We start from the raw sequence: 12,622 nt of genomic DNA on the forward strand, positions 1-12,622 counted from the left end.
AAACAAACAAAAAAAACTTAAGAGGGCATGATTGGTTCAGTATTTAGCTCAGTGTTAGCCATGTAGGATTTTCCTTACTTGAAGAACATAACATAAGCAAAGCAAAGACAACAGCCTGATTTACAGTCATTTTAAATAAGAGATCTGTGAAATAAGATTTATCTCACTGTGGTTGTGTAGTGTATGTTTTTGTTTCTCCCTGCATGTGCACTATATGTGTAATTCTGTAGATTTGTGCATCTATAGATAGCAGTGATACTGTGATATTGGATTCTGTGGTTGGGCATGTATGCATTCTGTTTATGTGGGATTATATCTACCTAGATGCCTGTGTATGTGATTTTTATGTTTGTATCTGTGTCCATTGACATTTCTTATAATCACACCAGTGGTGCATTGGGCTCTAGAGTGTTTATCTGACTCTGAGACACCAAACTCCATCACACGCTATAATATCCAGAGATTGTTATTGTTGAAGTGATTTATGGCCTATATTTATTAGCAATGTTCTTAAAAAAAAAAAAAAAGAAAAAGAAAAAAAAGGAAAGATGCTTTGTTTCCTTTATTTAACTGTAGCCTTTTTTAAATCCATTCTTTGGTCTTTGATTTTTTTTTTTTTATTTATTTATTTTTTTTTTATCTGGCTTGGATTCCATGAGTGCACTTGTATGATATTTGTTTACTTTTTCACATTGCCTGCAGCACTCCTCTTCTATCTAGGCCTTCCTCCACATGCTGATAGCTAGGTATTTTTTGTTCAGGAGTTGACAGGAGCTAGCAATGAAACTTTAATTTGTGCGGGTTCTCTAAACAGTGAGCTTGATGCATGCTGTTTGAATTTGCCTCAGAGAAAAGGTACACAAATATTTTAATTAGTTTTTTTTTTTTCTTCTGGTTTTTGTTTTTGTTTTTTTTTTGCAGTTGGGTTTTGATTGACAGGAAGACAGATGCATGGCTTGAGGCAACGAAGAGAGAGAGGAAGAAAGACCGAGAGAGAGAGAGAAAGAGAGAGAGAGCTACAGAGGAGGAGGCACAAAGAAAATGACAAATACAGACAAAAGTCATGAAGATTAATGATAAAGGTGTTGTTAAAGGCAATGAATTATGCATTTGCGCTAGCTTTGGATTCAATAAACATAACAGTAAACTTTATTTGTGAAGCACTTTTTGTCAGTTACAGCGAAAATGCTCTCACAATCAAATACATGCAGACAAAAACTCATTAAAACAGAATAAGTAAAACAAAATGGCATTATAAGATAAAAAAAAAAAAAAAATGATTCAAACAGTGTAAAAACAACATTTGAGAACAAAGGACATCACCAAGGCAAGTCTGTAAAAATACGTCTTAAGAAATTATTTGGATAATACTGATTTTGCAAGTCTAAATTCCCCAGGCAGGTCTTTCCAAAGCATTTGGAGAGAGCACAGGCTCTTAACCAAATGTATACCCATAACCCCTGCTTTTACAGTACAGTATGCATTTCTGACGGTTGATTTAAGTGAGGATCATTTAGACTCAACTGACAAAAAAACATGGAACAACGTGAATAACATCTATAATGGCCTCACAGATACATTAAATGACTATTCCACGTATTTTGTCAGTTGAATCTTAAGGGTCCTCATGGATATGAAACCTTTCCTTTATATCTATCTATCTATCTATATATATATATCTACACTAGATTACCAAAAGTATTCGCTCACCTGCCTTTACTCATACTATGAACTGAAGTGCCATCCCATTCCTAACCCATAGAGTTCAATATGATGTTGGTCCACCTTTTGCAGCTATTACAGATTCAACTCTTCTGGGAAGACTGTCCACAAGGTTGAGGAGAGTGTTTATAGGAATTTTTGACCATTCTTCCAAAAGCGCATTGGTGAGGTCACACACTGATGTTGGTCGAGAAGGCCTGGCTCTCAGTCTCCGCTCTAATTCATCCCAAAGGTGTTCTATCGGGTTCAGGTCAGGACTCTGTGCAGGCCAGTCAAGTTCATCCACACCAGACTCTGTCATCCATGTCTTTATGGACCTTGCTTTGTGCACTGGTGCACAGTCATGTTGGAAGAGGAAGGGGCCCGCTCCAAACTGTTCCCACAAGGTTGGGAGCATGGAATTGTCCAAAATGTTTTGGTATCCTGAAGCATTCAAAGTTCCTTTCACTGGAACTAAGGGGCCAAGCCCAGCTCCTGAAAAACAACCCCACACCATAATTCCTCCTCCACCAAATTTCACAGTCGGCACAATGCAGTCTGAAATGTACCGTTCTCCTGGCAACCTCCAAACCCAGACTCGTCCATCAGATTGCCAGATGGAAAAGCGTGACTCCAGAGAACGCGTCTCCACTGCTCTAGAGGCCAGTGGCGGCGTGCTTTACACCATTGCATCCGACGCTTTGCATTGCACTAAGTGATGTGTGGCTTGGCTGCAGCTGCTCGGCCATGGAAACCCATTCCATGAAGCTCTCTGCGTACTGTACTTGGGCTAATCTGAAGGTCACATGAAGTTTGTAACTCTGTAGCAATTGACTGTGCAGAAAGTCGGCGACCTCTTTGCACTATGCGCTTCAGCATCCGCTGACCCCTCTCCGTCACTTTACGTGGCCTACCACTTCGTGGCTGAGTTGCTGTTGTTCCCAAACGCTTCCATTTTGTTATAATAGAGCTGACAGTTGACTGTGGAATATTTAGGAGCGAGGAAATTTCACGACTGGATTTGTTGCACAGGTGGCATCCTATGACAGTTCCACGCTGGAATTCACTGAGCTCCTGAGAGCGGCCCATTCTTTCACAAATGTCTTGTTTCACAGTCTGCATGCCTGAGTGCTTGATTTTATACACCTGTGGCCAGGCCAAGTGATTAGGACACCTGATTCTGATCATTTGAATGGGTGAGCGAATACTTTTGGTAATATAGTGTATATATATATAGATATATATACAGATTTTTGCTATTTCACAGTTTTGGCAGTCAGTTATAGTCTTAAGCCCAGATCTAATCTCAAAAACCCTTTAAAAACGGAATATTGCAATATATGGGAGTTTTCCTCTCGGCGCACAATTACTAAATTCCAGTTTACCAAGGCGGATAGTAATTATTGTTGTTGTTCAGAAGAAATATATGCCATAGAGTCATGCCATCTCTTTGTTTGTGATGTTAACATTTTGCTTCTTGATAGAGAACAGGAGACTCATTGTACACATATAAAGAGAAGAAGACAAAAACAATGTCTCAACAGCAACCTGTTGTAGCATTGTGCTTCTCCCACGCATCTAGGTTGTAATGTTGAGTTTATGACTGCACTGAAGGAGCCCCCTGTACGGTGGAGTTCGGACATACCTGCTGCACAAAAAGACGATTTCAGCGATGGCAGCCGTGAGCAGCTATGTACACACATGAATGAGGAAGGCATTGTAAATTCAGCAAGGATGATGACTGGTAAATGCTATAAAACAATATCAGCGGAGCAACAAAAAACTGAAGGTGCCCTGTGTACAGCAGAGCAACTGATTGTAAGCTGGTACAGCGAAACCAGAGTAAACTAAAAAGAATGTTCTTGCACACACCAGGATACAAGGATTGACACTATTTTATTAATAGATTACATCACGCAAAGAAGAAAGAATGAACCACACTTCTTCCTATTCGCTCAGAGGGAGTAACATTCCTCCATTCATCGGGGACTGGTTGAGAAATCTGAGCTGGACAGTCATTGGCAGCTATCACAATGTCCAGTTAGGAGGCTCATGTTGTTGGTTGACTAGCCTCATTATTTCTGATTTAATTATGTGACAAAGCACCAAAGCGATAAGTTCATGTTACCTGTGCATAGAGAAGGTCATTGCGTATTTATTCTGTCAACATGTAGCAAAGATCAGGCAAGCTGGGGGACATGTTATTGTCGGCAGATTAAAAGGATAGTGGAGCTTCACACTGCTGACCTCATTCAAAAGGCACACTATGTAGGGGAGAGTGGGGTAATTTGTGCCAAGGGGCAAGTAGTGCCACCCCTGTTATCTAGAAAACCATAGAAGAAGTTGGTCATGTGATCACATATTTCTGAAGAGGCATCCATTTCACTCATCCTGCAAAGAAGGGAGACACATGGCTTGAGAGGTAAGCACATTTAAGTTCAAAAAACTTTTTTTTGCCCTCCAAAGTAAGATTTCTATGATCAAGGTTTTTTGATTGCTGTGTTTGAACAATTATAGAAAACTTTGAAAACAGTTCACACAGGTTTTAATACTTTAGTAAGCTACACCATGAGTCTATACAATTAGCATGATGTTAGCTCAAAACAGCTGGGGGATACATTTTTTTCAAAACGGTGGGCTTGGGGTAATTTGTGCCAAAGGTCCAGTGGCACAACTTGTGATTATATACTATATATTACTTTCTTGTATTTTATTGTTATTGTACATTGTCTTCTTATCTTTGATCACTAAAACTATTCAGATTCAGATGAAGATGATTTGCAGGTGCTCATTTTGGAATTTTTATTTTGTTCTGGGTATGTGTTCATGTGGCGCTAGGCCTTGTTATAGAAAAGTGGCCTGTGATCTTGTTAAAATAATAAATAAATGTTAAATAAATAATTTTGTATTGAATTTGTTTTACTTTTATATAGCATTATCATTTGTGAGATTAAAATGATCTGTTTTACTTCAATTATCAATGGCACAATTTACCCCAGTCTATTCTCTCTAATGGCACAATTTACCCCACACCAGGGGCAAGTTGTGCCACAAAACCACTTTTTTTTCAAAAGCTATATTTCTCAAACAGTTTATCTAAGATCCAAAGTGATTGTTCCCAGGGATGCACAACATCCTAAACTATATGTGCATATTTTAGTTGGAGGCATTACTGTAATCTCTTCGCTTTAAAGGCACTTTAAGTAAAAATTGGCACTATTTACCCCACTCTCCCCTACAGTTCTATCAAAGTCAGGACGCTTTAGACCAATGATTGGACCACCCTTGAGTGCCCGTCCATTGGTTGCTGAATGCCATATGTTGAGTTAAAAAAAAACAAAAAACAGCCTTGGTTGAGTCTACATGGTTCACAATTTGTAACCTGTTTGACACGGTTCTCATCGTTGGCCTGACCCTCTGATAAATGATGGGCTTATTCAGTGGAGGCCAATCTACAATCTAACCTTCAATGGAGAAAGTGGCTGCAACTGCAAACTTGCATCATCGCCTATTTTTACACCACATATTATTAAGTGAATGAGTGTCAGGCAGTGGCGAGGTTGAATGAAACTGGGAGCTGGCCTTGGTAAGACACAGAGGGCGAGGGGTTGAGAGTAAAACCATTTTGTCACCAGTGTGAAATATGGGAGCATATTCTGATCCCTTTTTTTTTTTATCCATAAAAAATATTTGCTCTAACAATACACATTCACCAAGAGAAATGTTAATCCTGTGTGTGTTTTTTTTCCTTGCTAGAGTTTTCAGTATTAAGATGTAGGTTTTAAATTTCCATTTTTCACTTCAACCCCAGATCTCTCCCACTTTTGTCACTGCCTCCCTACACACACACACACACACACACACACACACACATTACTACCTCCAATTCTTTATACTATAAAAAACATTAATATATTGAAATCTTTACAAAAGGCAGTTTACATTCAGCTGCATTTCAGTCTTAAGAGAACAATAAGCCAGCATGCCAAGCAGTCGCACCTTTTCCTCAAATATCTCTCCCAGCTACAGTGTGCATTCACACAGATAGCCAGTGCACAGATGTATGAGGTTTCCCATGATTTACTTCAATACCATCATTTCAGTTCTATTCAGGAACAACAAAGAGCTATATTCACTCTAAATGTCGGTTTGTAATAATGACCAAGGACAAATAAACAAATGAGGAAAAAAAAAAACGTAATAGAGCTGTAACCACACATTTCTGTCAGTCCATTCAGACACAGCAACAACACAACAGGGGCTAGTTGAGTACACACACGCCTAAGGTATTGTTAGATATGAAACTGTGCACAGTATGCACAGCCAGAGTTAGTCTGACATATCTCTACAACTGTAGATAGACTATTGCCAAAATGTGATGTTTCACATATCAGTTAGAGACAATGGGGCTGAGATTATCTTGTATTGTCCAGTGAATTATTTTTACGCGTTCAAGTGCAAGTGGTTAGCATTGAAGAGTGCAGATCTGTTTTGATAGGGAATGTTTGGGAGAACAATCCAAATTCAAACCCCCCAAATCTGGCCTTCTATAGCATCGATTTGTTTTGCCATTTTTTTCATGATCAGCAAAGGCTAGCTCTCAACAGCTTTCTTAACTTTCAAGGATTTTAAATTTCTTTTAAATTTTTAAAGACTCTGCTGCACTGGCGCTTCAGAGAGGTCTGTTAAACAGAACATTTAATCCCCAATATCACAAATACAGCATGTCATCATATACTCCTGGCAATACGAAACTATTAAGCATATATTTATTCATTGTGTTTTGACGCTGAATTACCTGAACATTAAATGCCGCAGAAACTGTGCACTCAGTGGCCTCTGTATTAAATTCACCTGTACAATCTAATGTGGTCCAAGGCAACAGCTCTGCCATAAATTCTACCTTTTAAGAAAGTTTACAATATTCAGTTTTTGTTGACATCGTGGAGAATGGGTCTATTTAATTCCATGTTTATTACTGATGTTGTAGTTTGCAGAGGTCTTGTACTGGACTACATTATATTATGACGTTTTTTCTAGTTTTTTGTCCTCCTAACAAATTGACAGAAAAGGCACGTATATCTTTTTAAAATACAATTTCATAAAGACAGTTTTGGTGGACTCTCCAAGCCAGTTATATTTTGTTAATTTCTTGTAATATTTTATATATTTACATTCAAGTGAGTTCATTCATAGCTTTTTTTTTTTTTTTTTTAAAGATATTTTTATGTAAATCTCTTTTTTTTTTTTTTTTTTTGATTGGAAATGATTGGTAGCTTCAGCCTAAAAAAAAATGTATGGCGCTAGTATCGTTTGGCAGTTGGTCAAACCAAACTACTAACCTCGGATGTAGTTTTAACACTACATCCTCGCTACATAATCGCTAATTAGATAAGATAAGATAAGATAAACCTTTATTAATCCTCCATGGGGGAAATTCAGTTTGACGCAGCAGCAGAAGGGAATGTAGTTAACATCAGAGAAAATGATCTTTACATCAAAGAAGTAAGTTAATTATCAAATGAAATAAGCAAGAAAAGGGATTATAGACACAATAAAATAGATTCGTCCGCATATCGTGTATGTGTAAGCCCAACAAGCCGTGGCTCGAACCACTCACAGGTTATGTTGGCAAGTGTGTAAGTCCTGGATCTGAAGCTCAGCATGCTCCGACTTGAGATCGGAGTCAGTGTGAGTCCGTGTGTCGGCCCCTGACGCCCTGTACTGCGGACCAGAGACTGTCACACTTGACGTTTGTTTCCATTTGATGTTTGAATTCAATCACTGTCAGTATCCTGCTACTTCCACAACTCCTGTGAGCACATTACACTTGGTCGTCATGGCAACCCCGTGGCTTGCAAGCGTGCTCCCAGTGTAGCCTGTAGTGTACTCAAAATCCGTATTTTACATGTTTATTTAATTTACATGTTTAATTTATGATCATGTTAAGCTGACAACTACGGCGTCATTATCAGTACGCATGGATAAGCAGGACTGACGTTAAAATGGACAACATTAAGACATCGGGCAGTAGATACATGAAGACTTACATATTTTCACTGCAGGATGCATTGTATCAAATAAATGCAAAACAGAAAGAAAATATTTAAGTGTTTTCTTCTTTGACAGCAACATGGAGCAAGACTGAAGCACTGACAGACTGCGATTAATCTTATCCTGTGCCAACTTGGCCATATTTAGTTGGTGGCCAAAACTGTGCTAACAGAATTTTTGTTTATGTGAAGCTAACAGCCTGACATCTCTCTCCCTGTTTGCAGCAGTAAGAAGTCAGAGACAAAGCAGCACCTCTGCTAGACAAGTCATGCCTACAGGGCAGGCATCACAAGGCCCAGCATCAAGACTGCCAGACTTCAGAAACACACTCAGCCGCCGGGCAGCACAGCTACAGGGAAAAAAAAGAAAAAAAAAAAAACATATTGGACCCTATGTTACACCAGCGTCTTACACTAAGTGTCTTTGCTAGTTTCCAACTGGTGCAGTTGTCACTTTCCTGTCCAGCTTCCACACTGTGTAAACAGCAAAGTCACTTGTGTCCATCTGAGCACCCATGGGTGTGTTGGTCTTAAAATGAGGTGTGGTTCAGCACATCGTTGGTGCATTTCTATCTTGGGGCAGTTTGCGCGATTACGCAGTTGACCAACAAGAACCACATCTGATGTCATTGGCACAGTTTTCACTGATATTTTAAGAGCGCATTATCAAGATAATAATGTGTGCCTACAACACGCGTGCACTCTGCTTGGTATGCACACAGGGACGCCTACTTCACCTCAGGGAGCGTCGGAGCAATGCTGTTGTCATAGGTGATCTGCTCATGCGCTTTCACTTTGTGCACAAGCAGATCAGTTTCCTCTGAAGAGAAGCCTTCATTCTTACCTGGCAAATGTGCTATTGTAATACCAATCTGTTAAGGAGCACACTTGGCTTTTAAAGGGAATGGGATATGCTTTTTGTTGCAAACACACTCCCATGATTAATTAAGAGACTAAGTGCAAGCCTTTTGAACCATACACCTGGTGAAACAACCCTTTTTTCTGCCATGAAGATCATGAAAAGTGGACTTGGACACGCCTTAAATGCACTTGCACCATACTCTTAAGACTGTGCTTAGATTGCCACTGCCACAGTAAAAACTGTAGTCAAAACAAAAGAAACTACACAGCAAAGTGATGAAAATGAAAAGATATATCAACAAAAGATATAGAACAGTCATTGCCAATTCAACTGCATGGAGTTCTGTATCAAATTTACAACGGTCATCTCTCTTGTTACTCATTAGAGTAATGTAAAGACCAGTAACCTGCATGAAAAAAAATGCAACACAAAAAACTATTCATCTATCATGCATGTAAATCATACATTATTCCAGGAAAGAAATTCCTGGCAGAATAACGTGTCAGAATACAAAGGCAAAAGACAATTGTGGCTTCGACCTTCATTTTTCCTCTCTGTGTATGATCAGAGTCTACCAGATTGTGCTTCACCTTCCTGTTGTATACAAATGGAGCCACCCCGCACCGTCAGCTCACACTTGGATAGTTAAAGAATCCTAATCATCATCATCATCCAAATCAAATGAACTCTTAGAGGCCACTCACACTGGCAAGTTTGATCCGCGCCCAAGCGCGATTGCCCCTAAAATCCGGATTCTTTGACCAGTGTGATCACTCTGTATCGTACTTGAATACAGTACACTTCCCCCGCTCTGGCACGGTTGGAGGAGGTGTGCTTCAGCGCGGTACGGGCGCATACACGAGCACATGCACGGTCACGCACGCAGTGCGCGGACGTAAATCATGCAACTTTCCTCCTGCCTCTGCAAAATTGTTTAATGTGCGCAGCTTGATTACCGGCGAATGGCCGCGTTGCGCAATCAATAATCAACCATGTTGTCTGTGTCATTGTCTGTTGTGCTGCTGCAACCGCGTATAAACAAAAGTCGGTTTATAATGAAAGTACAGCAGTCTGTGTGCGGAGATCCGGTAGACCTGGTGCTGGCCGGCACCGCGTCGGCACCGGTCGGCACTGGCCGCGGCTCCGCGCGGTGTGTGGACACCCGGTCTGCCGGATCTGACAGGTGCCGCTCCGGCTGTCAGTTGGACCTTTCTGAAGAAGGAGGAAGTTACCTCCGAAACTGTCAAGGTAAATAAACATCCCATGTCTGATTAAAAGGACCAAAAACGTTTTTTAATTAAAAGGAAGACATGATGAATATATTTGAACTATACTGATTTATAATGATGTCGGGCCATGCCTGTTTTCGTATTTCAACGTGATGACGTGCACACCGGGGGCAATCGTGCTTGGGCGCGTTTGGGCTTTAGGTAATGTGAGTGCAGGGCAGCCGGGGACTGGGGAGGGGGGGATTTTGGCTTTAGCACGATACGGACTCAAACTTGCCAATGTGAGTGGGCCCTTAGACTTCAGTTGGTCAGGATTTTGGAAAGTCATGGCCCTCACATTCATTTACCTGCTTCATTTACAGTATCCACGTTATATCCCACTTACATTTAGAGCCATTTCAAAGTCTGCTGCACAATGTGTCAGAGGCTGTATCTCCTGAAGGTTATACCTCTTCACAGCCATGAACACTCACAGTTTTGCCACTTGCTTGACCAATAAAATACAAGATAATTGGTTAAATGCATGCGTTCGGTCAATTATTACATCACTGTTAAAATGAGTTTCATTCATTGCTTTGCTTAATTGGCAAGAGCGGCGTGCATTTAGTGGCCAATATCAACAGAGCTAATTTGAGATAGTGCAAAGTATTGTTTTGACTTTTAAAGGTTGTACAATGAATATTCAAGGAATCTGAAGCGGCCTATTAAATCATCTTAAGTTGCTTTTTGTGGTGCGGTGTTTTGAGCAGAGTAATGAATCACTCAGATCACCTGTGGCTTTTCTGCCTTAAGTCCATTTTGATAGACGGGGCTATTTTTTTGTGTAACCATTGTGACTCTTTGTATTTCATGCTGCTTTTGGAGTTGACTGCTTCCAAACGAAATTTCATTGTCTTTTCACGCAATGACAAATTAATAAATATCTAATCTTTAATAAATGTCTAATAAATATCTAATATGCTCTAATATGCTCTCGACATTCACTTCAGTTTCTGCCTGGACTTTTATTGCTACGGGCACAATCCTCTCATACTGGCCCAGGGCATTACAATTAATAATAACAATAATAATAATAAATGCATTTGAACAGAAAAATAAGTGCCTGGGCAACAAATTTGGAAACCCACCGGTCAGCAATGTGGGCACAGCAATCTCTAGGCACAGGCCTGTAGATAAAATAAAATGTTAAAATAACTAATAAAATGGCTACGAGTTAAATAATCAAGCTACAGATAGTCTGACAAAATATGACCAGTTTATCGTGTTTGTGTAAGAACAATGCAATCGCCACATTCTTTCATCCGGTCCAACATAGTAACACCATGATGGCTGTGTCATGAAATAACATTTTTGACAGATTTATTATAATGCTGTGCTCGGTACAACCCCCTCTCGCACTGGCACAGGGCTGACGTCACAGGAAGGCCCACCAACCGTGACAAATCCACAAAACACATACCAAACTAAATATGAATGGTTATTTTCCTGGCAGGTGCAATCAGCCTGAAAATGCTGTTACATTTGCCTCCATGGTAACCAAGTTAACAGTAGGAGCTGGAAACTAACCAAACTCGGGGTAAAGTCAATAAGGTGAAGTTGATAAAAGGCAACTTTTAGGTATGATCATACAATCAAAGTCATTTTAACATATTATTTTCACTTTGGTTTATGTGCATGAATGTAAAATTGGTCTGTCAAAATCCAACATTCCTTGAGCTTATTGAAAAAAACAGCGATAAATGGATGTTTCTGAACCATTTCAGTGGGCAGCTGCACCTCAACAAAAAACATACAAGTTTAATGGAAACTGTGAAATTTGAGAATTATGTAACATTAAGTTTTAAAATGCCCTTTGGAAATTTAGATCACAAGGCCACAAGTTGTTATCTTTTGTTAGTTTAGCTGCTCAGAAGAAGAAAACAAGCTTAAGGATTCACCGTTTGTCCCCTTAAAACAAAAAGAAACGGCAATGTTTTGGAAAATCAAGGGACACAAAATTGTTAGGGAAAGGGAAAGCACATGGGAGAGACGAAGTGGGTGGAAGATTTGAAGAAACTGAGAAACAGTCTCTCTCTCTCTCTCTCTCTCTCTCTCTCTCTCTCTCTCTCTCTCTCTCTCTCTCTCTCTCTCTTTCTCTCTCTCTCTCTCTCTCTCTCTCTCACACACACACGCACACATACACACACACATACATCCAGAAGCAGCAGTGTTTTAGCCCCAAGGCTTTTGCCCCTAGCTTCCTCCCCAGTCTGTCACGCTGTGGTGATTATACACTACCTGTTACAACACAGCAGCAATCATTATTAAGCATGCACACTCAGAAACCACACACACACACACACACACACACACACACACACACACAGAGAGAGAGAGAGAGAGAGAGAGAGCTTTGTGTGTGTGTGTGTGTGTGTGTGTGTGTGTGTGTGTGTGTTTCATCAAAAACACACTACATACTAACGTTCTAACCAAGTTTTGAGTATGTAATGTGTTCACACTCCAATAGTATGAAAATGCAATATACTCATGAAACTTAACGTATATAACTCGATTCATTTCGAGCGTGCAGTATGTGTACATTGTTGTCGCACAACGCAGTGTGTAACAGAAAGAGGGGAGCTACTCACAGCCCAGAAATTTAGGATAACAGATCAACTCTTGCCGATGGGAGAGCCTCTGGCGGCCCACGGGGCAACGGTAAAATGAAAGTTCATGAAAACCAAAAATACTCCCAAATTTCTTTGGAGTTTTAGTTTATTTTGGAATTGATGTGCTTG

This window comes from Myripristis murdjan, chromosome 1 (genome assembly GCF_902150065.1).
Source record: "Myripristis murdjan chromosome 1, fMyrMur1.1, whole genome shotgun sequence".
NCBI lineage: Eukaryota > Metazoa > Chordata > Actinopteri > Holocentriformes > Holocentridae > Myripristis > Myripristis murdjan.